Source organism: Carica papaya, chromosome 8 (genome assembly GCF_054855325.1).
Source record: "Carica papaya isolate Zhongbai chromosome 8, ASM5485532v1, whole genome shotgun sequence".
Lineage (NCBI taxonomy): Eukaryota > Viridiplantae > Streptophyta > Magnoliopsida > Brassicales > Caricaceae > Carica > Carica papaya.
Genome location: NC_142316.1, coordinates 9,973,481 through 9,997,740, shown reverse-complemented (window position 1 = coordinate 9,997,740; position 24,260 = coordinate 9,973,481). Strand labels below are relative to the sequence as shown.

At 46.6% G+C, this 24,260-nt stretch overlaps 5 non-coding genes and 46 pseudogenes across 5 annotated transcripts; 44 read left to right on the top strand and 7 right to left on the bottom strand.

Moving 5' to 3' along the window:
• Positions 1-477: 477 nt before the first annotated feature.
• Positions 478-596, bottom strand: LOC148240560 (5S ribosomal RNA; annotated as a pseudogene).
• A 209-nt stretch (positions 597-805) lies between these two features.
• On the bottom strand, positions 806-924 carry LOC148240559 (5S ribosomal RNA; annotated as a pseudogene).
• A 201-nt stretch (positions 925-1,125) lies between these two features.
• LOC148240558 (5S ribosomal RNA) lies at positions 1,126-1,243 on the bottom strand (annotated as a pseudogene).
• A 561-nt stretch (positions 1,244-1,804) lies between these two features.
• Positions 1,805-1,923, bottom strand: LOC148240557 (5S ribosomal RNA; annotated as a pseudogene).
• Positions 1,924-2,456: 533 nt separating this feature from the next.
• Positions 2,457-2,575, bottom strand: LOC148240556 (5S ribosomal RNA; annotated as a pseudogene).
• Positions 2,576-2,784: 209 nt separating this feature from the next.
• Positions 2,785-2,903, bottom strand: LOC148240555 (5S ribosomal RNA; annotated as a pseudogene).
• A 528-nt stretch (positions 2,904-3,431) lies between these two features.
• Positions 3,432-3,550, bottom strand: LOC148240554 (5S ribosomal RNA; annotated as a pseudogene).
• Positions 3,551-3,717: 167 nt separating this feature from the next.
• LOC148240553 (5S ribosomal RNA) lies at positions 3,718-3,836 on the top strand (annotated as a pseudogene).
• Positions 3,837-4,399: 563 nt separating this feature from the next.
• Positions 4,400-4,518, top strand: LOC148240552 (5S ribosomal RNA; annotated as a pseudogene).
• A 205-nt stretch (positions 4,519-4,723) lies between these two features.
• Positions 4,724-4,842, top strand: LOC148240551 (5S ribosomal RNA; annotated as a pseudogene).
• A 563-nt stretch (positions 4,843-5,405) lies between these two features.
• LOC148240550 (5S ribosomal RNA) lies at positions 5,406-5,524 on the top strand (annotated as a pseudogene).
• Positions 5,525-5,728: 204 nt separating this feature from the next.
• Positions 5,729-5,847, top strand: LOC148240549 (5S ribosomal RNA; annotated as a pseudogene).
• Positions 5,848-6,057: 210 nt separating this feature from the next.
• On the top strand, positions 6,058-6,176 carry LOC148240548 (5S ribosomal RNA; annotated as a pseudogene).
• A 525-nt stretch (positions 6,177-6,701) lies between these two features.
• Positions 6,702-6,820, top strand: LOC148240547 (5S ribosomal RNA). Its single transcript, XR_015815099.1, has one exon. It is a non-coding gene; the product is annotated as a 5S ribosomal RNA (ribosomal RNA).
• A 487-nt stretch (positions 6,821-7,307) lies between these two features.
• LOC148240546 (5S ribosomal RNA) lies at positions 7,308-7,426 on the top strand (annotated as a pseudogene).
• Positions 7,427-7,628: 202 nt separating this feature from the next.
• On the top strand, positions 7,629-7,746 carry LOC148240545 (5S ribosomal RNA; annotated as a pseudogene).
• A 559-nt stretch (positions 7,747-8,305) lies between these two features.
• LOC148240544 (5S ribosomal RNA) lies at positions 8,306-8,424 on the top strand (annotated as a pseudogene).
• A 204-nt stretch (positions 8,425-8,628) lies between these two features.
• On the top strand, positions 8,629-8,747 carry LOC148240543 (5S ribosomal RNA; annotated as a pseudogene).
• Positions 8,748-9,308: 561 nt separating this feature from the next.
• LOC148240542 (5S ribosomal RNA) lies at positions 9,309-9,426 on the top strand (annotated as a pseudogene).
• A 203-nt stretch (positions 9,427-9,629) lies between these two features.
• On the top strand, positions 9,630-9,748 carry LOC148240541 (5S ribosomal RNA; annotated as a pseudogene).
• Positions 9,749-9,955: 207 nt separating this feature from the next.
• On the top strand, positions 9,956-10,074 carry LOC148240540 (5S ribosomal RNA; annotated as a pseudogene).
• A 204-nt stretch (positions 10,075-10,278) lies between these two features.
• On the top strand, positions 10,279-10,397 carry LOC148240539 (5S ribosomal RNA; annotated as a pseudogene).
• Positions 10,398-10,602: 205 nt separating this feature from the next.
• Positions 10,603-10,721, top strand: LOC148240538 (5S ribosomal RNA; annotated as a pseudogene).
• Positions 10,722-10,924: 203 nt separating this feature from the next.
• On the top strand, positions 10,925-11,043 carry LOC148240537 (5S ribosomal RNA; annotated as a pseudogene).
• Positions 11,044-11,252: 209 nt separating this feature from the next.
• LOC148240536 (5S ribosomal RNA) lies at positions 11,253-11,371 on the top strand (annotated as a pseudogene).
• A 205-nt stretch (positions 11,372-11,576) lies between these two features.
• LOC148240535 (5S ribosomal RNA) lies at positions 11,577-11,695 on the top strand (annotated as a pseudogene).
• A 202-nt stretch (positions 11,696-11,897) lies between these two features.
• Positions 11,898-12,016, top strand: LOC148240534 (5S ribosomal RNA; annotated as a pseudogene).
• A 205-nt stretch (positions 12,017-12,221) lies between these two features.
• On the top strand, positions 12,222-12,340 carry LOC148240533 (5S ribosomal RNA; annotated as a pseudogene).
• A 911-nt stretch (positions 12,341-13,251) lies between these two features.
• On the top strand, positions 13,252-13,370 carry LOC148240532 (5S ribosomal RNA; annotated as a pseudogene).
• A 208-nt stretch (positions 13,371-13,578) lies between these two features.
• On the top strand, positions 13,579-13,697 carry LOC148240531 (5S ribosomal RNA; annotated as a pseudogene).
• A 563-nt stretch (positions 13,698-14,260) lies between these two features.
• Positions 14,261-14,379, top strand: LOC148240530 (5S ribosomal RNA; annotated as a pseudogene).
• Positions 14,380-14,584: 205 nt separating this feature from the next.
• On the top strand, positions 14,585-14,703 carry LOC148240529 (5S ribosomal RNA; annotated as a pseudogene).
• A 560-nt stretch (positions 14,704-15,263) lies between these two features.
• LOC148240528 (5S ribosomal RNA) lies at positions 15,264-15,381 on the top strand (annotated as a pseudogene).
• Positions 15,382-15,585: 204 nt separating this feature from the next.
• LOC148240527 (5S ribosomal RNA) lies at positions 15,586-15,704 on the top strand (annotated as a pseudogene).
• A 209-nt stretch (positions 15,705-15,913) lies between these two features.
• Positions 15,914-16,032, top strand: LOC148240526 (5S ribosomal RNA). Its single transcript, XR_015814589.1, has one exon. It is a non-coding gene; the product is annotated as a 5S ribosomal RNA (ribosomal RNA).
• Positions 16,033-16,595: 563 nt separating this feature from the next.
• LOC148240525 (5S ribosomal RNA) lies at positions 16,596-16,714 on the top strand (annotated as a pseudogene).
• Positions 16,715-17,273: 559 nt separating this feature from the next.
• On the top strand, positions 17,274-17,391 carry LOC148240524 (5S ribosomal RNA; annotated as a pseudogene).
• A 205-nt stretch (positions 17,392-17,596) lies between these two features.
• Positions 17,597-17,715, top strand: LOC148240523 (5S ribosomal RNA; annotated as a pseudogene).
• Positions 17,716-17,920: 205 nt separating this feature from the next.
• LOC148240522 (5S ribosomal RNA) lies at positions 17,921-18,039 on the top strand (annotated as a pseudogene).
• A 205-nt stretch (positions 18,040-18,244) lies between these two features.
• Positions 18,245-18,363, top strand: LOC148240521 (5S ribosomal RNA; annotated as a pseudogene).
• Positions 18,364-18,926: 563 nt separating this feature from the next.
• On the top strand, positions 18,927-19,045 carry LOC148240520 (5S ribosomal RNA; annotated as a pseudogene).
• Positions 19,046-19,251: 206 nt separating this feature from the next.
• Positions 19,252-19,370, top strand: LOC148240519 (5S ribosomal RNA; annotated as a pseudogene).
• Positions 19,371-19,933: 563 nt separating this feature from the next.
• LOC148240518 (5S ribosomal RNA) lies at positions 19,934-20,052 on the top strand (annotated as a pseudogene).
• A 205-nt stretch (positions 20,053-20,257) lies between these two features.
• Positions 20,258-20,376, top strand: LOC148240517 (5S ribosomal RNA). Its single transcript, XR_015815932.1, has one exon. It is a non-coding gene; the product is annotated as a 5S ribosomal RNA (ribosomal RNA).
• A 545-nt stretch (positions 20,377-20,921) lies between these two features.
• LOC148240516 (5S ribosomal RNA) lies at positions 20,922-21,040 on the top strand. Its single transcript, XR_015814367.1, has one exon. It is a non-coding gene; the product is annotated as a 5S ribosomal RNA (ribosomal RNA).
• An 887-nt stretch (positions 21,041-21,927) lies between these two features.
• On the top strand, positions 21,928-22,046 carry LOC148240515 (5S ribosomal RNA; annotated as a pseudogene).
• A 205-nt stretch (positions 22,047-22,251) lies between these two features.
• On the top strand, positions 22,252-22,370 carry LOC148240514 (5S ribosomal RNA; annotated as a pseudogene).
• A 207-nt stretch (positions 22,371-22,577) lies between these two features.
• Positions 22,578-22,697, top strand: LOC148240513 (5S ribosomal RNA; annotated as a pseudogene).
• A 562-nt stretch (positions 22,698-23,259) lies between these two features.
• Positions 23,260-23,377, top strand: LOC148240512 (5S ribosomal RNA; annotated as a pseudogene).
• Positions 23,378-23,580: 203 nt separating this feature from the next.
• Positions 23,581-23,699, top strand: LOC148240511 (5S ribosomal RNA; annotated as a pseudogene).
• A 209-nt stretch (positions 23,700-23,908) lies between these two features.
• On the top strand, positions 23,909-24,027 carry LOC148240510 (5S ribosomal RNA). Its single transcript, XR_015815309.1, has one exon. It is a non-coding gene; the product is annotated as a 5S ribosomal RNA (ribosomal RNA).
• Positions 24,028-24,260: the final 233 nt, after the last annotated feature.

The following is a 24,260-nucleotide window of genomic DNA, read 5'->3' as shown; positions in this document are numbered from 1 at the left end:
CTCCCGTGCTCGTTGTAATATCAAGTAAAATTCTACAGTGCCGTGACTCACATTTGCGAATAAACCTGAGGACCATAATTCAAGTCGCGCGTATCGTCGAAAGAATCATCTGCAAAAAAATGGGTGCAACACGAGGACTTCCTGAGAAAATGGGTGAAATATAAGGACTTCGCAGGAGGTCACCCATCCTAGTGCTACTCTCGCCCAAGCACCCTTAACTTACGGAGTTCTGATAGAATCCATTGCATTGGTGCTGGTATGATTGCTCATGTTTCATTCTGCGCTGCAAATACATACACTTTTTTTCCCTCCATCCCTCCTCCCGTTATTTGTTTCCTTGTGCCTGCACTCTGCATCTCTCCTTTTTGTTCTAATATCGATTAAAATGCCCCTGCTTCTTGACTCACATTTGTGTATAAACTAGTGGACCCTAGTTCCAGTCACGCGTAACGTCGAACGACCCGTCTGAAAAAAAAATTAGTGCGACACAAGAGCTTCCCAGGAGGTCACCCATCCGAGTACTACTCTCGCCCAAACACACTTATCTGCAGAGTTCTGATGGGATCCGATGCATTAGTGTTGGTATAATCGCGCCTGTTTAATTTCGCGCTGCAAATAGATAAACTCCTTCTCATTTCTTCCCCCTCCCGTCATTTGTTTCCTTGTGCGTGCGCACTGCACCTCTCGTTCTTGTTCAAATATCAAGTAAAATGCCACGGCGCCGTGACTCACATTTGCAAATAAATCTGCGGACCATAATTAAAGTCGCGCGTAACGTCGAACGGCACATCTGAAAAAAAGAAAATGGGTGCAACACGAGAACTTCCCAGGAGGTAACCCATCATTGTACTACTTTCGCCAAAGCACACTTAACTGCGGAGTTCTGATGGGATCCGGTGCATTTGTGCTGGTGTGACCGCACCTGTTTAATTTCTTGCTGAAAATACATACACCCCTTCCCTCCCCCCCACCCATCATTTGTTTCCTTGTGCGTTCACACTGCACCTCTCCTTGTCGTTCTAATATTCATAAAAATGCCCCTGATTTTTGACTCACATTTGTGTATAAACCAGTGGACCATAGTTCCAGTCGCGCGTAACGTCTAACGACCCATCTGAAAAAAAATTGTTGCGATACGAGGACTTCACAAGAGGTCACCCATCCGAGTACTACTCTCGCCCAAGCACGCTTGACTGCAGAGTTCTGATGGGATCCAGTGCATTAGTGCTGGTATGATGCCACTTGTTTAATTTTGTTCTTCAAATACATACACTCCTTCTCTTTTCTTCCTCCTGCCGTCATTTGTTTCCTTGTGCGTGCGCATTGCACCTCCCGTACTCGTTATAATATCAAGTAAAATGCCACGGTGTCGTGACTCAAATTTGCGAATAAACCTGTGGACCATAAATCAAGTCGCGCGTAACGTCAAAAGAATCATCTGCAATAAGATGGGTGCAACACGAGAACCTCCCAAGAAAATGGGTGAAATATAAGGACTTCGCAGGAGGTCACCCATCCGAGTACTTTTCTCGCCCAAGCACCCTTAACTGCGGAGTTCTGATAGAATCCGTTGCATTAGTGCTGGTATGATCCCTCATGTTTCATTCTGCACTGCAAATACATACATTCTTTCTCCTTCCATCCCCCCTCCCGTCATTTGTTTCCTTGTGCGTGCACTCTGCATCTCTCTTTCTCGTTCTAATGTCAAGTAATATGCCCCAGCACCGTGACTCACCTTTGCAAATGAACCAGCGAATTATAATTCCAATCGCGCGTAACGTCGAACAACCCATCCGAAAAAAAATTGAAGCAACACGAGGGCTTCCCCGGTGGTCACCCATCCGAGTACTACCCTCGCCCAAGCACACTTAATTGCGGAGTTCTGATGGGATCTGGAGCTTTAGTGCTGGTATGATCGCACCTGTTTATTTTTGCGCACCAAATACATACACTCCTTCTCCTTTCGTCCCCCTCCCGTCTTTTGTTTCCTTGTGCGTTCACACTTCACCTCTTATTCTCGTTCTAATATCGATTAAAATGCCCCTGCTTCTTGACTCACATTTGCGTATAAACCAGCGGACCCTAGTTCCAGACGCGCGTAACGTCGAACGACCCGTCTGAAAAAAAATTGGTGCGACACGAGGACTTCCTAGGAGGTCACCCATCCGAGTACTAATCTCGCCCAAGCACACTTAACTTACAGAATTCTGATAGAATCCGTTGCATTGGTGCTGGTATGATTGCTCATGTTTCATTCTGCGCTGCAAATACATACACTTTTTCTCCCTCCATCCCCCCTCCCGTCATTTGTTTCCTTGTGCGTGCACTCTGCATCTCTCCTTCTCGTTCTAATATCGATTAAAATGCCCCTGCTTCTTGACTAACATTTGCGTATAAACCAGTGGACCCTAGTTCCAGTCGCGCGTAACGTCGAACGACCCGTCTGAAAAAAAAAATTAGTGCAACACTAGGAATTCCCAGGAGGTCACCCATCCGAGTACTACTCTCGCCCAAGCACACTTGACTGTAGAGTTCTGATGGGATCCGGTGCATTAGTGCTGGTATGATCACACCTGTTTAATTTTGCGCTGCAAATACATAAACTACTTCTCCTTTTTTCTCCCTCCCGTCATTTGTTTCCTTGTGCGTGCGCACTGCACCTCTCGTTCTCGTTCAAATATTAAGTAAAATGCCACGGCGTCGTGACCCACATTTTCGAATAAATCTGCAGACCATAATTAAAGTCGCGCGTAATGTCGAACGGCACATCTGAAAAAAAGAAAATGGGTGCAACACGAGAACTTCCCAGGAGGTAACCCATCATTGTACTAGTTTCGCCAAAGCACACTTAATTGCGGAGTTCTGATGGGATCCGGTGCATTTGTGCTGGTGTGACCGCACCTGTTTAATTTTGTGCTGAAAATACATGCACTCCTTCTTCCCTCCCCCCCTCCCATCATTTGTTTCCTTGTGCGTTCACACTGCACCTCTCATTCTCGTTCTAATATCGATTAAAATGCCCCTAATTCTTGACTCACATTTGCGTATAAACCAGTGGACCATAGTTCCAGTCGCGCATAACGTCGAACGACCCATCTGAAAAAAAATTGTTGCGATACGAGGACTTCTAGAAAGGTCACCCATCCGAGTACTACTCTAGCCCAAGCACACTTAACTGCAGAGTTCTCATGGGATCCAGTGCATTAGTGCTGGTATGATGCCACTTGTTTAATTTTGCGCTTCAAATACATACACTCCATCTCTTTTCTTCCTCCTCCCGTCATTTGTTTCCTTGTTCGTGCGCACTGCACCTCCCGTACTCGTTCTAATATCAAGTAATATGCCCCGGCACCGTGACTCACCTTTACAAATGAACCAGCGGTTTATAATTCCATTCGCGCGTAACGTCGAACAACCCACCCGAAAAAAAATAGGTGCAACACGAGGGCTTCCCCGGTGGTCACCCATCCGAGTACGACTCTCGCCCAAGCACACTTAACTGCGGAGTTCTGATGGGATCCGGGGCAATAATGCTGGTATGATCGCACCTGTTTAATTTCGCGCAGCAAATAAATACACTCCTTCTCCTTTCTTCCCCCTCCCGTCAATTGTTTCCTTGTGCATTCACACTGCACCTCTCATTCTCGTTCTAATATCGATTAAAATGTCCCTGCTTCTTGACTCACATTTGTGTATAAACCAGCGGACCATAGTTCCAGTTGCGATCATACCAGCACTAATGCACCGGATCCCATCAGAACTCCGCAGTTAAGTGTGCTTGGGCGAGAGTAGTACTCGGATAGGTGACCTCCGGGGAAGTCCTCTTGTTGCACTAATTTTTTTTTTCAGACGGGTCGTTCGACGTTATGCGCGACTGGAACTAGGGTCCACTGGTTTATACGCAAATGTGAGTCAAGAAACAGGGGCATTTTAATCGATATTAGAACGAGAAGGAGAGATAGAGAGTGCACGCACAAGGAAACAAATGACGGGAGGGGGGATGGAGAGAGAAAAAGTGTATGTATTTGCAGCGCAGAATGAAACATGAGCAATCATACCAGCACCAATGCAACGGATTCTATCAGAACTCCGCAAGTTAAGGGTGCTTGGGCGAGAGTAGCACTAGGATGGGTGACCTCCTGCGAAGTCCTTATATTTCACCCATTTTCTTAGGAAGTCCTCGTGTTGCACCCATCTTTTTGCAGATGATTCTTTCGACGATACGCGCGACTTGAATTATGGTCCTCAGGTTTATTCGCAAATGTGAGTCACGGCACCGTACCAATTTACTTGATATTAGAACGAGCACGGGAGGTGCAGTGCGCACGCACAAGGAAACAAAAGGCGGGAGGGGGAAGAAAGGGGAAGGAGTTTATGTATTTGCAGCGCGAAATTGTACGGGTGCGATCATACCACAACTAATGCACCGGATCCCATCAGAACTCCAGAGTTAAGTGTGCTTGGGCAAGAGTAGTACTCGGATGGGTGACCTCCTGGGAAGTCCTTATGTCGCAACAATTTTTTTTTCAGACGGGTCGTTCGACGTTACACGCGACTGGAATTAGGGTCCGCTGGTTTATACGCAAATGTGAGTCAAGAAGCAGGGGCATTTTAATCGATATTAGAACGAGAAGGAGAGGTGCAGTGTGAACGCACAAGGAAACAAATGATGGGAGGGGGGGAGGGAAGAAGGAGTGTATGTATATTCAGCACGAAATTAAACAGGTGCGGTCACACCAGCACAAATGCACCGAATCCCATAAGAACTCCGCAGTTAAGTGTGCTTTGGCGAAAGTAGTACAATGATGGGTTACCTCCTGGGAATTTCTCGTGTTGCACCCATTTTCTTTTTTCCAGATGTGTCGTTCGACATTACGCGCGACTTGAATTATGGTCCGCAGATTTATTCACAAATGTGAGTCACGGCGCCGTGGTATTTTACTTGATATTTGAACGAGAACAAGAGGTGCAGTGCGCACGCACAAGGAAACAAATGACGGGAGGGGAAAGAATAGAGAAGGAGTGTATGTATTTGCAGCGCGAAATGAAACAGGTGCGATCATACCAGCACTAATGCAACGGATTCTATCAGAACTCCGTAGGTAAGGGTGCTTGGGCGAGAGTAGTACTAGCATGGGTTACCTCCTGCGAAGTCCTTATATTTCACCCATTTTCTTGTGAAGTCCTCGTGTTGTACCCATTTTTTTGCAGATGATTCTTTCGACGATACGCGTGACTTGAATTATGGTCCTCAGGTTTATTCACAAATGTGAGTCACGGCACCGTAGTATTTTACTTTATATTATAACGGGCACGGGTGGTGCAATGCTCACGCACAAGGAAACAAATGACGGGAGTGGGAAGAAAGGCGAAGGAGTTTATGTATTTGCAGCGTGAAATTAAACGGGTGCGATCATACCAGCACTAATGCACTGGATCCCATCAAAACTCCGCAATTAAGTATGCTTGGGCGAAAGTAGTACTCGGATGGGTGACCTCCTGGGAAGTCCTCGTGTCACACTAATTTTTTTTCAGACGGGTCGTTCGACGTTACGCGCGACTGGAACTATGGTCCACTGGTTTATACGCAAATGTGAGTTAAGAATCAGGGGCATTTTAATCGATATTAGAACGAGAAGGAGAGGTGCAGTGTGAAAGCACAAGGAAACAAATGATGGGAGGGGGGGAGGGAAGAAGGAGTGTATGTATTTTCAATACGAAATTAAACAGGTGCGGTCACACCAGCACAAATGCACCGGATCCCATCAGAACTCCGCAGTTAAGTGTGCTTTGGCGAAAGTAGTACAATGATGGGTTACCTCCTGGGAAGTTCTCGTGTTGCACCCATTTTCTTTTTTTCAGATGTGCCGTTCGACGTTACGCGCGACTTTAATTATGGTCCGCAGATTTATTCGCAAATTATGAGTCACGGGCCTGTGGCATTTTACATGATATTTGAACAACAACGAGAGGTGCAGTGTGCACGCACAAGGAAACAAATGACGGGAGGGGGAAGAAAAGAGAAGGAGTTTATGTATTTGCAGCGCGAAATTAAACAGGTGCGATCATACCAGCACTAATGCACCGGATCCCATCAGAACTCCGCAGTTAAGTGCGCTTGGGCGAGAGTAGTACTCGGATGGGTGACCTTCTGGGAAGTCCTCGTGCCGCAATTTTTTTTTCAGACGGGTCGTTCGACGTTACGTGCGACTAGAACTAAGGTCCACTTGTTTATACGCAAATGAGAGTCAAGAAGGATGAGCATTTTAATTGATATTAGAACGAGAAGGAGAGATGCAGAGTGCACGCACAAGGAAACAAATTACGGGAGGGGGGATGGAGGGAGAAAAAGTGTATGTATTTGCAGCGCAGAATGAAACATGAGCAATCATACCAGCACGAATGCAACGGATTCTATCAGAAATCCGCAAGTTAAGGGTGCTTGGGCGAGAGTAGCACTAGGATGGGTGACCTCCTGCAAAGTCCTTATATTTCACACATTTTCTTAGGAAGTACTCGTGTTGCACCCATTTTTTTTGCAAATGATTCTTTCGACGATACGCACGACTTGAATTATGGTCCTCAGGTTTACTTGATATTAGAACGATCACGGGAGGTGCAGTGTGCACGCATAAGGAAACAAATGACGGAAGGGGGAAGAAAGGAGAAGGAGTTTATGTATTTGCAGCGCGGAATTAAACGGGTGCGATCATACCAGCACTGATGCACCGGATCCCATCAGAACTCCGCAGTAAAGTGTGCTTGGGCGAGAGTAGTACTCGGATGGGTGACCTCTTAGGAAGTCCTCGTGTCGCACCAATTTTTTTCAGCAGGGGCATTTTAATCGATATTAGAACGAGAAAGAGAGGTGCAGTGTGAACGCACAAGGAAACAATTGATGGGAGGGGGAGGGAAGGAGAAAAAGTGTATGTATTTGCAGCGCAGAATGAAACAGGTGCGATCATACCAGCACTAATGCAACGGATTCTATCAGAACTCCGTAGGTAAGGGTGCTTGGGCGAGAGTAGTAATAGCATGGATTACCTGCTGCGAAGTCCTTATATTTCACCCATTTTCTTGTGAAGTCCTCGTGTTGCACCCATTTTTTTACAGATGATTCTTTCGACGTTACACGCGACTTGAATTATGGTCCTCAGGTTTATTCGCAAATGTGAGTCACGGCGCTGTAACATTTTACTTGATATTAGAACGAGAAAGGGAGGTGCAGCGCGCACGCACAAGGAAACAAATAACGAGAGGGGGAAAGAAAGAGAAGGAATGTATATGTTTGCAGCGCGAAACTAAACAGGTGCGATCATACCAGCACTAAAGCCCCGGATCCCATCAGAACTCCGCAGTTAAGTGTGCTTGGGCGAGATTAGTACTCGGATGGTTGACCTCCTGGGAAGTCCTCGTGTCGCAATAAATTTTTTTTCAGACTGGTCGTTCGACGTTACGCGCGTCTGGAACTAGGGTCCGCTGTTTTATACGCAAATGTGAGTCAAGAAGCAGGGCATTTTAATCGATATTAGAACGAGAATGAGAGGTGAAGTGTGAACGCACAAGGAAACAAATGACGGGAGGGGGAAGAAAGGAGGAGTGTATGTATTTGCAGCGCGAAATTAAAGAGGTGCGATCATAGCAGCACTAAAGCCCCGGATCCCATCAGAACTCCACAGTTAAGTGTGCTTGGCGAGAGTAGTACTCGGATGGGTGACCACTTGGGAAGCCCTCGTGTTGGACCTATTTTTTTTTGGATGGGTTGTTCGATGTTACGCACGAATGGAATTATAAACCGCTGGTACATTTGCAAAGGTGACTCACGGTGCCGGGGCATATTACTTGATATTAGAACGAGAAAGAGAGATGCAGAGTGCACGCACAAGGAAACAAATGACGGGAGGGGGAAGAAAGGAGAAGGAGTTTATGTATTTACAGTGCAGAATGAAACATGAGGGATCATACCAGCACTAATGCAACGGATTCTATTAGAACTCCGCAGTTAAGGGTGCTTGGGCGAGAAAAGTACTCGGATGGGTGACATCCTGCGAAGTCCTTATATTTCACCCATTTTCTTGGGAGGTCCTCGTGTTACACCCATCTTTTTGCAGATGATTCTTTCGACATTACGCGCGACTTGATTTATGGTCCGCAGGTTTATTCGCAAATGTGAGTCACGGCGCCGTGGCATTTTACTTGATATTAGAAGGAGTACGGGAGGTGCAGTGCGCACGCACAAGGAAACAAATGACTGGAGGGGGAAGAAAGGGGAATGAGTTTATGTATTTGCAGCGCGAAATTAAACAGGTGCGATCATACCAGCATTAATGCACCGGATCCCATCAGAACTCCGCAGTTAAGTGTGCTTGGGCGAGATTAGTACTCAGATGGGTGACCTCCTAGAAAGTCCTCGTGTCGCACCAATTTTTTTTCAGACGGGTCGTTCGACGTTACGCGAGTCTGGAACTAGGGTCCACTGGTTTATACGCAAATGTGAGTCAAGAAGCAGGGGCATTTTAATCGATATTAGAACGAGAAGGAGAGATGAAGTGTGAACGCACAAGGAAACAAATGACGGAGGGGGAAGAAAGGAGAAGGAGTGTATGTATTTGCAGCGCGGAATTAAACAGGTGCGATCATACCCGCACTAAAGCCCCGGATCCCATCAGAACTCCGCAGTTAGGTGTGCTTGGGCGAGAGTAGTACTCGGATGGGTGACCACTTGGGAAGCCTTCGTGTTGCACCTTTTTTTTCTCGAATGGGTTGTTTGACGTTACGCGCGAATGGAATTATAAACCGTTGGTTCATTTGCAAAGGTGAGTCACGTTGCCGAGGCATATTACTTGATATTAGAACGAGAAAGAGAGGTGCAGAGTGCACGCACAAGGAAACAAATGACGGGTGGGGGGATGGGAGGAGAAAGAGTGTATGTATTTGCAGTGCAGAATGAAACATGAGGGATCATACCAGCACTAATGCAACGGATTCTATTAGAACTTCACAGTTAAGGGTGCTTGGGCGAGAAAAGTACTCGGATTGGTGACCTCCTGTGAAGTCCTTATATTTCACCCATTTTCTTGGGAGGTCCTCGTGTTGCACCCATCTTTTTGCAGATGATTCTTTTGACTTTACGCGCGACTTGATTTATGGTCCGCAGGTTTATTCGCAAATGTGACTCATGGCGCCGTGGCATTTTACTTGATATTAGAATGAGTACGGGAGGTGCAGTGCGCACGCACAAGGAAACAAATGACGGGAGGAGGAAGAAAAGAGAAGGAGTGTATGTATTTGAAGCGCAAAATTAAATAAGTGGCATCATACCAGCACTAATGCATTGGATCCCATCAGAACTCTGCAGTTAAGGGTGCTTGGGCGAGAGTAGTACTCGGATGGGTGACCTCTTGGGAAGTCCTCGTATCGCAATAATTTTTTTTCAGATGGGTCGTTTTACGTTACGCGCGACGTGAACTATGGTCCGCTTGTTTTTACGCAAATTTGAGTCAAGAATCAGGAGCATTTTAATCGATATTCGAACGAGAAGGAGAGGTGCAGTGTGAACGCACAAGGAAACAAATGATGGGAGGGGGGAGGAAAGAAGGAGTGTATGTATTTTAAGCACAAAATTAAACAGGTGCGGTCACACCAGCACTAATGCACTGTATCCCATCAGAACTCCGCAGTTAAGTGTGCTTTGGCGAAAGTAGTACAATGATGGGTTACCTCCTGGGAAGTTCTCGTGTTGCACCCATTTTTTTTTTCAGATGTACCGTTCGACGTTACGCGCGACTTTAATTATGGTCCGCAGATTTATTCGCAAATGTGAGTCACGGCGCCGTGGCATTTTACTTGATATTAGAACGAGAACGGGAGGTGCAATGCGCACACACAAGGAAACAAATGACGGGAGGGAGAAGAAAGGGGAATGAGTTTATGTATTTGTGACGCGAAATTAAACAGGTGCGATCGGACCAGCACTAATGCACTGGATCCCATCAGAACTCCGCAGTTATGTGTGCTTGGGCGAGATTAGTACTTGGAAGGGTGACCTCTTGGGAACTCCTCGTGTCGCACCAATTTTTTTCAGACGGGTTGTTCGACGTTACGCGCGTCTGGAACTAGGGTCCGCTGGTTTATACGCAAATGTGAGTCAAGAAGCAGGGGCATTTTAATCGATATTAGAACGAGAATGAGAGGTGAAGTGTGAACGCACAAGGAAACAAATGACGGGAGGGGGAAGAAAGGAGAAGGAGTGTATGTATTTGCAGTGCGAAATTAAACGGGTGGGATCATACCAGCACTAAAGCTCCGGATCCAATCAGAACTCCGCAGTTAAATGTGCTTGGGCGAGAGTAGTACTCGGATGGGTGACAACTTGGGAAGCCCTCGTCTTGCACCTATTTTTTTTCGGATGGGTTGTTCGACGTTACGCGCGAATGGAATTATAAACCACTGGTTCATTTGCAAAGGTGAGTCACGGTGCCGAGATATATTACGTGATATTAGAACGAGAAAGAGAGATGCAGTGCGCACGCACAAGGAAACAAATGACGGGAGGGGGAAGAAAGGGGAATGAGTTTATGTATTTGTAGCGCGAAATTAAACAAGTGCGATCACACCAGCACTAATGCACCGGATCCCATCAGAACTCCGCAGTTATGTGTGCTTGGGCGAGATTAGTTCTCGGATGGGTGACCTCCTAGGAAGTCCTCGTGTCGCGCCAATTTTTTTCAGACGGGTCGTTCGACGTTACGCGCGACTGGAACTATGGTCCGCTGGTTTATACGCAAATGTGAGTCAAGAATCAGGGGCATTTTAATCAATATTAGAACGAGAAGGAGAGGTGCAGTGTGAACGCACAAGGAAACAAATGATGGGAGGGTGGGAGGGAAGAGGGAGTGTATGTATTTTCAGCACGAAATTAAACAAGTGCGGTCACACCAGCACAAATGCACCGGATCCCATCAGAACTCCGCAGTTAAGTGTGCTTTGGCGAAAGTAGTACAATGATGGGTTACCTCCTGGGAAGTTCTCGTGTTGCACCCATTTTCTTTTTTTCAGATGTGCCGTTCGACGTTACGCGCGACTTTAATTATGGTCCGCAGATTTATTCGCAAATGTGAGTCACGGCGCCTTGGCATTTTACTTGATATTTGAACGAGAACGAGAGGTACAGTGCGCACGCACAAGGAAACAAATGACGGGAGGGGGAAGAAAGGAGAAGGAGTGCATGTATTTGCAGCGCGAAACTAAACAGGTGCGATCATACCAGCACTAAAGCCCCGGATCCCATCAGAACTCCGCAGTTAAGTGTGCTTGGGCGAGATTAGTACTTAGATTGTTGACCTCCTCGGAAGTCCTCGTGTCGCACCAATTTTTTTTCAGACGAGTCGTTCGACGTTACACGCGTCTGGAACTAGGGTCCGCTGGTTTATACACAAATGTGAGTCAAGAAGCAGGGGCATTTTAATCGATATTAGAACGAGAATGAGAGGTGAAGTGTGAACGCACAAGGAAACAAATGACGGGAGGGGGAAGAAAGGAGAAGGAGTGTATGTATTTGCAGCGCGAAATTAAACAGATGCGATCATACCAGCACTAAAGCTGCGGATCCCATCAGAACTCCGCAGTGAAGTGTGCTTGGGCGAGAGTAGTACTCGGATGGGTGAGCACTTGGGAAGCCCTCGTGTTGCACCTATTTTTTTTCGGATGGGTTGTTCTACGTTACGCGCGAATGGAATTATAAACCGCTGGTTCATTTGCAAATGTGAGTCACGGTGCCGGGGCATATTACATGATATTAGAACGAGAAAGAGAGATGCAGAGCGCACGCACAAGGAAACATCTTACGGGAGGGGGAAGAAAGGAGGAGTTTATGTATTTGATGCGCGAAATTAAACGAGTGCGATCATACCAGCACTAATGCACCGGATCCCATTAGAACTCCGCAGTTAAGTGTGCTTGGGCGAGAGTAGTACTCGGATGGGTGACCTCCTGGGAAGTGCTCTTGTCGCACCAATTTTTTTTCAGACGGGTCGTTCGACATTACGCGCGACTGGAACTAGGGTCCGCTGGTTTATACGCAAATGTGAGTCAAGAAGCAGGGCCATTTTAATCAATATTAGAACGAGAATGAGAGGTGCAGTGTGAACGCACAAGGAAATAATTGATGGGAGGGGGAGGGAAGGAGAAAGGGTGTATGTATTTTCAGCACGAAATGAAACAGGTGAGATCATACCAGCACTAATGCAACGGATTCTATCAGAACTCCGTAGGTAAGGGTGCTTGGGCGAGAGTAGTACTAGCATGGGTTACCTCCTGCGAAGTCCTTATATTTCACCCATTTTCTTGTGAAGTCCTCGTGTTGCACCCATTTTTTTGCAGATGATTCTTTCGACGTTACGCGCGACTTGAATTATGGTCCTCAGGTTTATTTGCAAATGTGAGTCACGACGCTGTAGAATTTTACTTGATATTAGAACGAGAACGGGAGGTGCAGTGCGCACGCACATGGAAACAAATGACGGGAGGGGGAAGAAAGGGGAATGAGTTTATGTATTTGCAGCGCAAAATTAAACAGATGCGATCATACCAGCACTAATGCATCGGATCCCATCAGAACTCCGCAGTTATGTGTGCTCGGGCGAGATTAGTGCTCGGATGGGTGACCTCCTGCGAAGTCCTTATATTTCACCCATTTTCTTGGGAGGTCCTCGTGTTGCACCCATCTTTTTGCAGATGATTCTTTCGACGTTATGCGCGACTTGATTTATGGTCCACAGGTTTATTCACAAATGTGAGTCACGACACCGTGGCATTTTACTTGATATTAGAACGAGTACGGGAGGTGCAGTGCGCACCCACAAGGAAACAAATGACGGGAGGAGGAAGAAAAGAGAAGGAGTGCATGTATTTGAAGCGCAAAATTAAACAAGTGGCATCATACCAGCACTAATGGACTAGATCCCATCAGAACTCTGCAGTCAAGTGTGCTTGGGCGAGAGTAGTGCTCGGATGGGTGACCTCTTGGGAAGTCCTCGTATCGCAATAATTTTTTTTCAGATGAATCATTCGACGTTACGCGCGACTGGAACTATGGTCCGCTGGTTTATACGCAAATGTGAGTCAAGAAAAAGGGGCATTTTAATCGATATTAGAACGAGAAGGAGATGTGCAGTGTGAACGCAGAAGGAAACAAATGATGGGAGGGGGGAGGGAAGAAGGAGTGTATGTATTTTCAGCACTAAATTAAACAGGTGCGGTCACACCAGCGCAAATGCACCGGATCCCATCAGAACTCCACAGTTAAGTGTGCTTTGGCGAAAGTAGTACAATGATGGGTTACCTCAAGCGAAGTTCTCGTGTTGCACCCATTTTTTTTTTTCAGATGTGCTATTCGACGTTACGCGCGACTTTAATTATGATCCGCAGATTTATTCGCAAATGTGAGTCACAGCGCCATGGCATTTTACTTGATATTTGAACGAGAACGAGAGGTGCAGTGCGCACGCACAAGGAAATAAATGACGGGAGGGGGAAGAAAGGAGAAGGAGTTTATGTATTTGCAGCGCGAAATTAAACAGGTGCGATCATACCAGCACTAATGCACCAGATCCCATCAGAACTCCGTAGATAAGTGTGCTTGGGCGAGAGTAGTACTCGGATGGGTGACCTCCTGGGAAGTCCTCGTGTCGCACTAATTTTTTTTTTCAGACGAGTCGTTCGACATTACGCGCGACTGGAACTAGGGTCCACTGGTTTATACGCAAATGTTAGTCAAGAAGCAGGGGCATTTTAATCGATATTAGAACGAGAAGGAGAGATGCAGAGTGCACACACAAGGAAACAAATGACGGGAGGGGGGATGGAGGGAGAAAAAGTGTATGTATTTGCAGCGCAGAATGAAACATGAGCAATCATACCAGCACCAATGCAATGGATTCTATCAGAACTCCGCAAGTTAGGGGTGCTTGGGCGAGAGTAGCACTAGGATGGGTGACCTCCTGCGAAGTCCTTATATTTCACCCATTTTCTTAGGAAGTCCGCGTGTTGCACCCATTTTTTTGCAGATGATTCTTTCGACGATACGCGCGACTTGAATTATGGTCCTCAGGTTTATTCGCAAATGTGAGTCACGGCACCGTAGCATTTTAATTGATATTAGAACGAGCACGGGAGGTGCAGTGCGCACGCACAAGGAAACAAATGGCGGGAGGGGGAAGAAAGGAGAATGAGTTTATGTATTTGCAGCGCGAAATTAAAGAGGTGCGATCATAATAGCACTAATGCACCGGATCCCATCAGAACTCCGCCGTTAACTGTGCTTGGGCGAGATTAGTACTCGGATGGGTGACCTCCTGGGAAGTCCTCGTGTCGCACCAATTTTTTTTCAGACGGGTCGTTCGACGTTACGCGCGTCTGGAACTAGGGTCCGCTGATTTATACGCAAATGTGAGTTAAGAAGCAGGGGCATTTTAATCGATATTAGAACGAGAATGAGAGGTGAAGTGTAAACGCACAAGGAAACAAATGACGGGAGGGGGAAGAAAGGAGAAGGAGTGTATGTATTTGCAGCGCAAAATTAAACAGGTTCGATCATACTAGCACTAAAGCTCCGGATCCCATCAGAACTCCGCAGTTAAGTGTGCTTGGGCGAGGGTATTACTCGGATGGGTGACCACCTGGGAAGCCCTCGTGTTGCACCTATTTTTTTTCAGATGGGTTGTTCGACGTTACGCGCGAATGGAATTATAATCCGCTGGTTCATTTGCAAAGGTGAGTCACGGTGCCGGGGCATATTACTTGATATTAGAACGAGAAAGAGAGATGCAGAGTGCACGCACAAGGAAACAAATGACGGGAGGGGGATGGAAGGAGAAAGAGTGTATGTATTTACAGTGCAGAATGAAATATGAGGGATCATACCAGCACTAATGCAACGGATTCTATCAGAACTCCGCAGTTAAGGGTGCTTGGGCGAGAAAAGTACTCGGATGGGTGACCTCCTGCGAAGTCCTTATATTTTACCCATTTTCTTGGGAGGTCCTCGTGTTGCACCCATCTTTTTGCAGATGATTCTTTCGACGTTACGCGCGACTTGATTTATGGTCCACAGGTTTATTCGCAAATTTGAGTCATGGCCCTGTGGCGTTTTACTTGATATTAGATCCAGTACGGGAGGTGCAGTGCGCACGCACAAGGAAACAAATGACGGGAGGAGGAAGAAAACAGAAGGAGTGTATGTATTTGAAGCGCAAAATTAAACAAGTGGCATCATACCAGCACTAATTCACTGGATCCCATCAGAACTCCGCAGTTAAGTGTGCTTGGGCGAGAGTAGTACTCGGATGGGTGACCTCTTGAGAAGTCTTCGTATCGCAACAATGTTTTTTCAGATAGGTCGTTCGACATTACGCGCGACTGGAACTATGGTCCGCTGGTTTATACGCAAATGTGAGTCAAGAATCAGGGGAATTTTAATCGATATTAGAACGAGAATGAGAGGTGCAATGTGAACGCAAATGGAAACAAATGATGGGAGGGCGGGAGGGAAGAAGGAGTGTATGTATTTTCAGCACAAAATTAAACAGGTGCGGTCACACCAGCACAAATGCACCGGATCCCATCAGAACTCCGCAGTTAAGTGTGCTTTGGCGAAAGTAGTATAATGATGGGTTACCTCCTAGGAAGTTCTCGTATTGCACCCATTTTCTTTTTTTCAGATATGCCGTTCGACGTTACGCGTGACTTTAATTATGGTTCGCAGATTTATTCGCAAATGTGAGTCACGGCGCCATGGCATTTTACTTGATATTTGAACGAGAACGAGAGGTGCAGTGCGCACGCACAAGGAAACAAATGACGGGAGGGGGAAGAAAGGAGAAGGAGTTTACGTATTTGCAGCGCGAAATTAAACTGGTGCGATCATACCAGCACTAATGCACCAGATCCCATCAGAACTCCGTAGATAAGTGTGCTTGGGCGAGAGTAGTACTCGGATGGGTGACCTCCTGGGAAGTCCTCGTGTCGCACTAATTTTTTTTTTCAGACGGGTCGTTCGACGTTACGCGCGACTGGAACTAGGGTCCACTGGTTTATACGCAAATGTGAGTCAAGAAGCAGGGGCATTTTAATCGATATTTGAACGAGAATGAGAGATGCAGAGTGCACGCACAAGGAAACAAATGATGGGAGGGGGGATGGAGGGAAAAAAAGTGTATGTATTTGCAGCGCAGAATGAAACATGAGCAATCATACTAGCACCAATGCAATGGATTCTATCATAACTCTGCAAGTTAAGGGTGCTTGGGCGAGAGTAGCACTAGGATGGGTGACCTCCTGCGAAGTCCTTATATTTCACCCATTTTCTCAGGAAGTCCTCGTGTTGCACCCATTTTTTTGCAGATGATTCTTTCGACGATACGTGCGACTTGAATTATGGTCCTTAAGTTTATTCGCAAATGTGAGTCACGGCACCGTAGCATTTTACTTGATATTAGAACGAGAACGGGAGGTGCAGTGCGCACGCACAAAGAAATAAATAATGGGAGGGGGAAGAAAGAAGAAGGAGTTTATGTATTTGCAGCGCGGAATTAAACGGGTGCGATCATACCAGCACTAATGCATCAGATTCTATCAGAACTCCGCAGTTAAGTGTGCTTGGGTTAGAGTAGTACTCGGATGGGTAACCTCTTGGGAAGTCCTCGTGTCGCACATATTTTTTTTCAGACGGGTCGTTCGACGTTACGCGCAATTGGAACTAGGGTCCGGTGGTTTATACGCAAATGTGAGTCAAGAAGCAGGGGCATTTTAATCGATATTAGAACGAGAAGAAGAGGTGCAGTGTGAACGCACAAGGAAACAATTGATGGGAGGGGGAGGGAAGGAGAAGGAGTGTATGTATTTTGAGCACGAAATGAAACTGGTGCGATCATACCAGCACTAATGCAACGGATTCTATCAAAACTCCGTAGGTAAGGGTGCTTGGGCGAGAGTAGTACTAGCATGGGTTACCTCCTGCGAAGTCCTTATATTTCACCCATTTTCTTGTGAAGTCCTCGTGTCGCACCAATTTTTTTTCAGACGGGTCGTTCGATGTTACGCTCGTTTTGAACTAGGGTCCGCTGGTTTATACGCAAATATGAGTCAAGAAGCAGGGGCATTTTAATCGATATTAGAACGAGAATGAGAGGTGAAGTGTGAACGCACAAGGAAACAAATGACGAGAGGGGGAAGAAAGGAGAAGGAGTGTATGTATTTGCAGCGCGAAACTAAACAGGTGCGATCATACCAGCACTAAAGCCCCGGATCCCATCAGAACCCCGCAGTTAAGTGTGTTTGGCGAGATTAGTACTCGGATGGTTGACCTCCTGGGAAGTCCTCGTGTCGCACCAATTTTTTTTCAGACGGGTCGTTCGACGTTACGCGCGTCTGGAACTAGGGTCCACTAGTTTATACGCAAATGTGAGTCAAGAAGCAGGGGCATTTTAATCGATATTAGAACGAGAATGAGAGGTGAAGTGTGAACGCACAAGGAAACAAATGACGGGTGGGGGAAGAAAGGAGAAGGAGTGTATGTATTTGCAACGCGAAATTAAACAGGTGCGATCATACCAGCACTAAAGCTTCGGATCCCATCAGAACTCAGAAGTGAAGTGTGCTTTGGCAAGATTAGTACTCGGATGGGTGACCTCCTGAGAAGTCCTCGTGTCGCACCAATTTTTTTTCAGACGGGTCGTTCGACGTTACGCGCGACTGGAACTAGGGTCCGTTGGTTTATACGCAAATGTGAGTCAAGAAGCAGGGGCATTTTAATCGATATTAGAACGAGAATGAGAGGTGAAGTGTGAACGCACAAGGAAACAAATGACGGGAGGGGGAAGAAAGGAGAAGGAGTTTATATATTTATAGCGTTGAATTAAACGGGTGAGATCATACCAGCACTAATGCACCGGATCCCATCAGAACTCTGTAGTTAAGTGTGCTTGGGCGAGAGTAGTACTCGGATGGGTGACCTCCTGGGAAGTCCTCGTGTCGCACCAATTTTTTTTCAGACGGGTTGTTCGACGTTACGCGCGACTGGAACTAGGGTCCGTTGGTTTATACGCAAATGTGAGTCAAGAAGTAGGGGCATTTAAATCGATATTAGAACGAGAAGGAGAGGTGCAGTGTGAACGCACAAGGAAACAAATGACGGGAGGGGGAAGAAAGGAGAAGGAGTTTATGTATTTGCAGCGCGAAATTAAACAGGTGCGATCATACCAGCACTAATGCACCAGATCCCATCAGAACTCCGTAGATAAGTGTGCTTGGGCGAGAGTAGTACTCGGATGGGTGACCTCCTGGGAAGTCCTCGTGTCGCACTAATTTTTTTTTTCAGACGAGTCGTTCGACGTTACGCGCGACTGGAGCTAGGGTCCACTGGTTTATACGCAAATGTTAGTCAAGAAGCAGGGGCATTTTAATCGATATTAGAACGAGAAGGAGAGATGCAGAGTGCACACACAAGGAAACAAATGACGGGAGGGGGGATGGAGGGAGAAAAAGTGTATGTATTTGCAGCGCAGAATGAAACATGAGCAATCATACCAGCACCAATGCAATGGATTCTATCAGAACTCCGCAAGTTAGGGGTGCTTGGGCGAGAGTAGCACTAGGATGGGTGACCTGCTGCGAAGTCCTTATATTTCACCCATTTTCTTAGGAAGTCCGCGTGTTGCACCCATTTTTTTGCAGATGATTCTTTCGACGATACGCGCGACTTGAATTATGGTCCTCAGGTTTATTCGCAAATGTGAGTCACAACACCGTGGCATTTTACTTGATATTTGAACGAGAACGAAAGGTGCAGTGCGCACGCTCAAGGAAACAAATGACGGGAGGGGGAAGAAAAGAGAAGGAGTGTATGTATTTGCAGCGCGAAATTAAACAGGTGCGATCCTACCAGCACTAAAGCTCCGGATCCCATCAGAACTCCGCAGTTAAGTGTGCTTGGGCGAAAGTAGTACTCGGATGTGTGACCACCTGGGAAGCTCTCGTGTTGCTCCTATTTTTTTTCGGATGGGTTGTTCGACGTTACGCGCGAATGGAATTATAAAACGCTGGTTCATTTTTAAAGGTGAGTCACGGTGCCGGGGCATATTACTTGATATTAGAACGAGAAAGAGAGATGCAGAATGCACGCACAAGGAAACAAATGACGGGAGGGGGGATGGAAGGAGAAAGAGTTTATCTATTTGCAACGCAAAATTAAACGGGTGCGATCATACCAGTACTAATGCACCGGATCCCATCAGAACTTCGCAATTAATTGTGTTTGTGCGAGAGTAGTACTCGGATGGGTGACCTCCTGGGAAGTCCTCGTGTCGCACTAATTTTTTTTTTCAAACGGGTCGTTCGACGTTAAGCGCGATTGGAACGAGGGTCCACTGGTTTATACGCAAATGTGAGTCAAGAAGCAGGAGCATTTTAATCGATATTAGAACGAGAAGGGGAGATGCAGAGTGCACGCACAAGTAAACAAATGACGGGAGGGGGGATGGAGGGAGAAAAAGTGTATGTATTTGCAGCGCAGAATGAAACATGAGCAATCATACCAGCACCAATGCAACGGATTCTATCAGAACTCCGCAAGTTAAGGGTGCTTGGGCGAGAGTAGCACTAGGATGGGTGACCTCTTGCGAAGTCCTTATATTTCACCCATTTTCTTAGGAAGTCCTCGTGTTTCACCCATTTTTTTGCAGATGATTCTTTCGACGATACGCGCGACTTTAATTATGGTCCTCAAGTTTATTCACAAATGTGAGTCACGGCACTGTAGCATTTTACTTGATATTAGAACGAGCACGGGAGGTGCAACGCACACGCACAAGGAAACAAATGACGGGAGGGGGAAGAAAGGAGAATGAGTTTATGTATTTGCGGCGCAAAATTAAAGAGGTGCGATCATACCAGCACTAATGCACCGGATCCCATCAGAACTCCGCAGTGAAGTGTGATTGGGCGAGATTAGCACTCGGATGGGTGACCTCCTAGGAAGTCCTCGTGTCGCACCAATTTTTTTTCAGACGGGTCATTCGACGTTACGCGCGTCTGGAACTAGGGTCCGCTGGTTTATATGTAAATGTGAGTCAAGAAGCAGGGGCATTTTAATCGATATTAGAACGAAAATGAGAGGTGAAGTGTGAACGCACAAGGAAACAAATGACAGAAGGGTGAAGAAAGGAGAAGGAGTGTATGTATTTGCAGCGCAAAATTAAACAGGTGTGATCATACCAGCACTAAAGCTCCGGATCCCATCAGAACTCCGCAGTTAAGTGTGCTTGGGCAAGGGTAGTACTCGGATGGGTGACCTCCTGGGAAGTCCTTGTGTCGCACTAATTTTTTTTTCAGACGGGTCGTTCGACGTTATGCGCGACTGGAACTAGGGTCCACTGGTTTATACGCAAATGTGAGTCAAGAAGATATTAGAACGAGAAAGAGAGATGCAGAGTGCACGCACAAGGAAACTAATGACGGGAGGGGGGATGGAGGGAGAAAAAGTGTATGTATTTGCAGCGCAGAATGAAACATGAGCAATCATACCAGCACCAATGCAACGGATTCTATCAGAACTCCGCAGGTTAAGGGTGCTTGGGTGAGATTAGTACTAGGATGGGTGACCTCCTGCGAAGTCCTTATATTTCACCAATTTTCTCAGGAAGTCCTCGTGTTGCACCCATTTTTTTGCAGATGATTCTTTCGACGATACGCGCGACTTGAATTATGGTCCTCAGGTTTATTCGCAAATGTGAGTCACGGCACCGTAGCATTTTACTTGATATTAGAACGAGCACGGGAGGTGCAGTGCGCACGCACAAGGAAACAAATGACGGGAGGGGGAAGAAAGGAGAAGGAGTTTATGTATTTGCAGCGCAGAATTAAACTGGTGTGATCATACCAGCACTGATGCACCGGATCCCATCAGAACTCCGCAGTTAAGTGTGCTTGGGCGAGAGTAGTACTCGGATGGGTGACCTCTTGGGAAGTCCTCGTGTCGCACTAAATTTTTTTTCAGACGGGTCGTTCGACGTTACGCGCGACTGGAACTAGGGTCCGCTGGTTTATACGCAAATGTGAGTCAAGAAGCAGGGGCATTTTAATTGATATTAGAACGAGAAGGAGAGATGCAGAGTGCACGCACAAGGAAACAAATGACGGGAGGGGGGATGGAGGGAGAAAAAGTGTATGTATTTGTAGCGTAGAATGAAACATGAGCAATCATACTAGCACCAATGCAACGGATTCTATCAGAACTCCGCAGGTTAAGGGTGCTTGGGCGAGAGTAGCACTAGGATGGGTGACCTCCTGGGAAGTCCTTTTGTCGCACTAATTTTTTTTTCAGACGGGTCATTCGACGTTACGCGCGTCTGGAACTAGGGTCCGCTGGTTTATACGTAAATGTGAGTCAAGGAGCAGGGGCATTTTACTAGATATTTGAACGAGAACGAGAGGTGCAGTGCGCACGCACAAGGAAACAAATAACGGGAGGGGGAAGAAAGGAGAAGGAGTGTATGTATTTTCAGCACGAAGTGAAACAGGTGCGATCATACCAGCACTAATGCAACAAATTCTATCAGAACTCCGTAAGTAAGGGTGCTTGGGCGAGAGTAGTACTAGCATGGGTTACCTCCTGCGAAGTCCTTATATTGCACCCATTTTCTTGTGAAGTCCTCGTGTTGCACCCATTTTTTTGTAGATGATTCTTTCGACGTTACACGCGACTTGAATTATGGTCCTCAGGTTTATTCGCAAATGTGAGTCACGGCGCTGTAGCATTTTACTTGATATTTGAACGAGAACGGGAGGTGTAGTGCGCACGCACAAGGAAACAAATGACGGGAGGGGGAAGAAACGAGAATGAGTTTATGAATTTGCAGCGCAAAATTAAACAGGTGCGATCATACCAGCACTAATGCACCGGATCCCATCAGAACTCCGCAGTGAAGTCTTCTTGGGCGAGATTAGTACTCGGATGGGTGACCTCCTGAGAAGTCCTCGTGTAGCACCAATTTCTTTTCAAATGGGTCGTTCGACGTTACGAGCGTCTAGAACTAGGGTCCGCTGGTTTATACGCAAATGTGAGTCAAGAAGCAGGGGCATTTTAATCGATATTAGAACGAGAATGAGAGGTGAAGTGTGAACGCACAAGGAAACAAATGACGGGAGGGGGAAGAAATGAGAGGGAGTGTATGTATTTGCAGCACAAAATTAAACTGGTGCGATCGTACCAGCACTAAAGGTCCGGATCCCATCAGAACTCCGCAGTTAAGTGTGCTTGGGCGAGAGTAGTACTTGGATGGGTCACCACCTGAGAAGCCCTCGTGTTGCACCTATTTTTTTTTCGGATGGGTTGTTCGACGTTACGCGCGAATGGAATTATAAACCGCTGGTTCATTTGCAAAGGTGAGTCACGGTGCCGGGGCATATTACTTGATATTAGAACAAGAAAGAGAGATGCAGAGTACACGCACAAGGAAACAAATGACGGGAGGGGGGATTGGAGGAGAAAGAGTGTATGTATTTGTAGTGCAGAATGAAACATGAGGGATCATACCAGCACTAATGCTACGGATTCTATCAGAACTCCGCAAGTTAAGGGTGCTTGGGCGAGAGTAGTACTCGGATGGGTTACCTCTTGGGAAGTCCTCGTGTCGCACTAATTTTTTTTCAAACAGGTCGTTCGACGTTACGCGTGACAGGAACTAGGGTCCACTGGTTCATACGCAAATGTGAGTCAAGAAGCAGGAGCATTTTAATCGATATTAGAACGAGAAAGAGAGATGCAGAGTACACGCACAAGGAAACAAATGACGGGAGGGGGGATTGGAGGAGAAAGAGTGTATGTATTTACAGCGCAAAATGAAACATGAGGGATCATACCAGCACTAATGCAACGGATTCTATCAGAACTCCGCAAGTTAACGGTGCTTGGGCGAGAGTAGCACTAGGATGGGTGACTTCCTGCGAAGTCCTTATATTTCACCCATTTTCATGGGAGGTCCTCGTGTTGCACCCATCTTTTTGCAGATGATTCTTTCGACGTTATGCGCGACTTGATTTATGGTCCGCAGGTTTATTCGCAAATGTAAGTCACGGCGCCGTTGGATTTTACTTGATATTAGAACGAGTACGGAAGGTGCAGTGCGCACGCACAAGGAAACAAATGACGGGAGGAGGAGGAAAAGAGAAGGCGTGTATGTATTTGAAGCGCAAAATTAAACAAGTGGCATCATACCAGCACTAATGCACTGGATCCCATCAGAATTCTGCAGTTAAGTGTGCTTGGGCGAGAGTAGTACTCGGATGGGTGACCTCTTGAGAAGTCCTCGTATCGCAATAATTTTTTTTCAGATGGGTCGTTCGACGTTACGCGCGACTGGAACTATGGTCCGCTGGTTTATACGCAAATGTGAGTCAAGAATCAGGGGCATTTTAATCGATATTAGAACGAGAAGGAGAGGTGCAGTGTGAACGCACAAGGAAACAAATGATGGGAGGGGGGAGGGAAGAAGGAGTGTATGTATTTTCAACACGAAATTAAACAGGTGCGGTCACACCAGCACTAATGCACCGGATCCCATCAGAACTCCACAGTTAAGTGTGCTTTGGCGAAAGTAGTACAATGATTGGTTACCTCCTGGGAAGTTCTCGTGTTGCACCCAATTTCTATTTTTCAGATGTGCCGTTCGACGTTACGCGCGACTTTAATTATGGTCCGCAGATTTATTCACAAATGTGAGTAACGGCGCCGTGACATTTTATTTGATATTTAAACGAGAACGAGAGGTGCAGTGCGCACGCACAAGGAAACAAATGACGGGAGGGGGAAGAAAGGAGAAGGAGTGTATGTATTTGCAGTGCGAAATTAAACAGGTGCGATCATACCAGCACTAAAGCCCCGGATCCCATCTGAACTCCGCAGTTAAGTGTGCTTGGGCGAGAGTAGTACTCGGATCGGTGACCACCTGGGAAGCCCTCGTGTTGCACCTATTTTTTTTCGGATGGGTTGTTCAACGTTACGCGCGAAAGGAATTATAAACCGCTGGTTCAGTTGCAAAGGTGAGTCACGGTGCCGGGGCATATTACTTGATATTAGAACGAGAAAGAGAGATGCAGAGTGCACGCACAAGGAAACAAATGACGAGAGGGGGGATGGGAGGAGAAAGAGTGTATGTATTTGCAGTGCAGAATGAAACATGAGGGATCATACCAGCACTAATGCA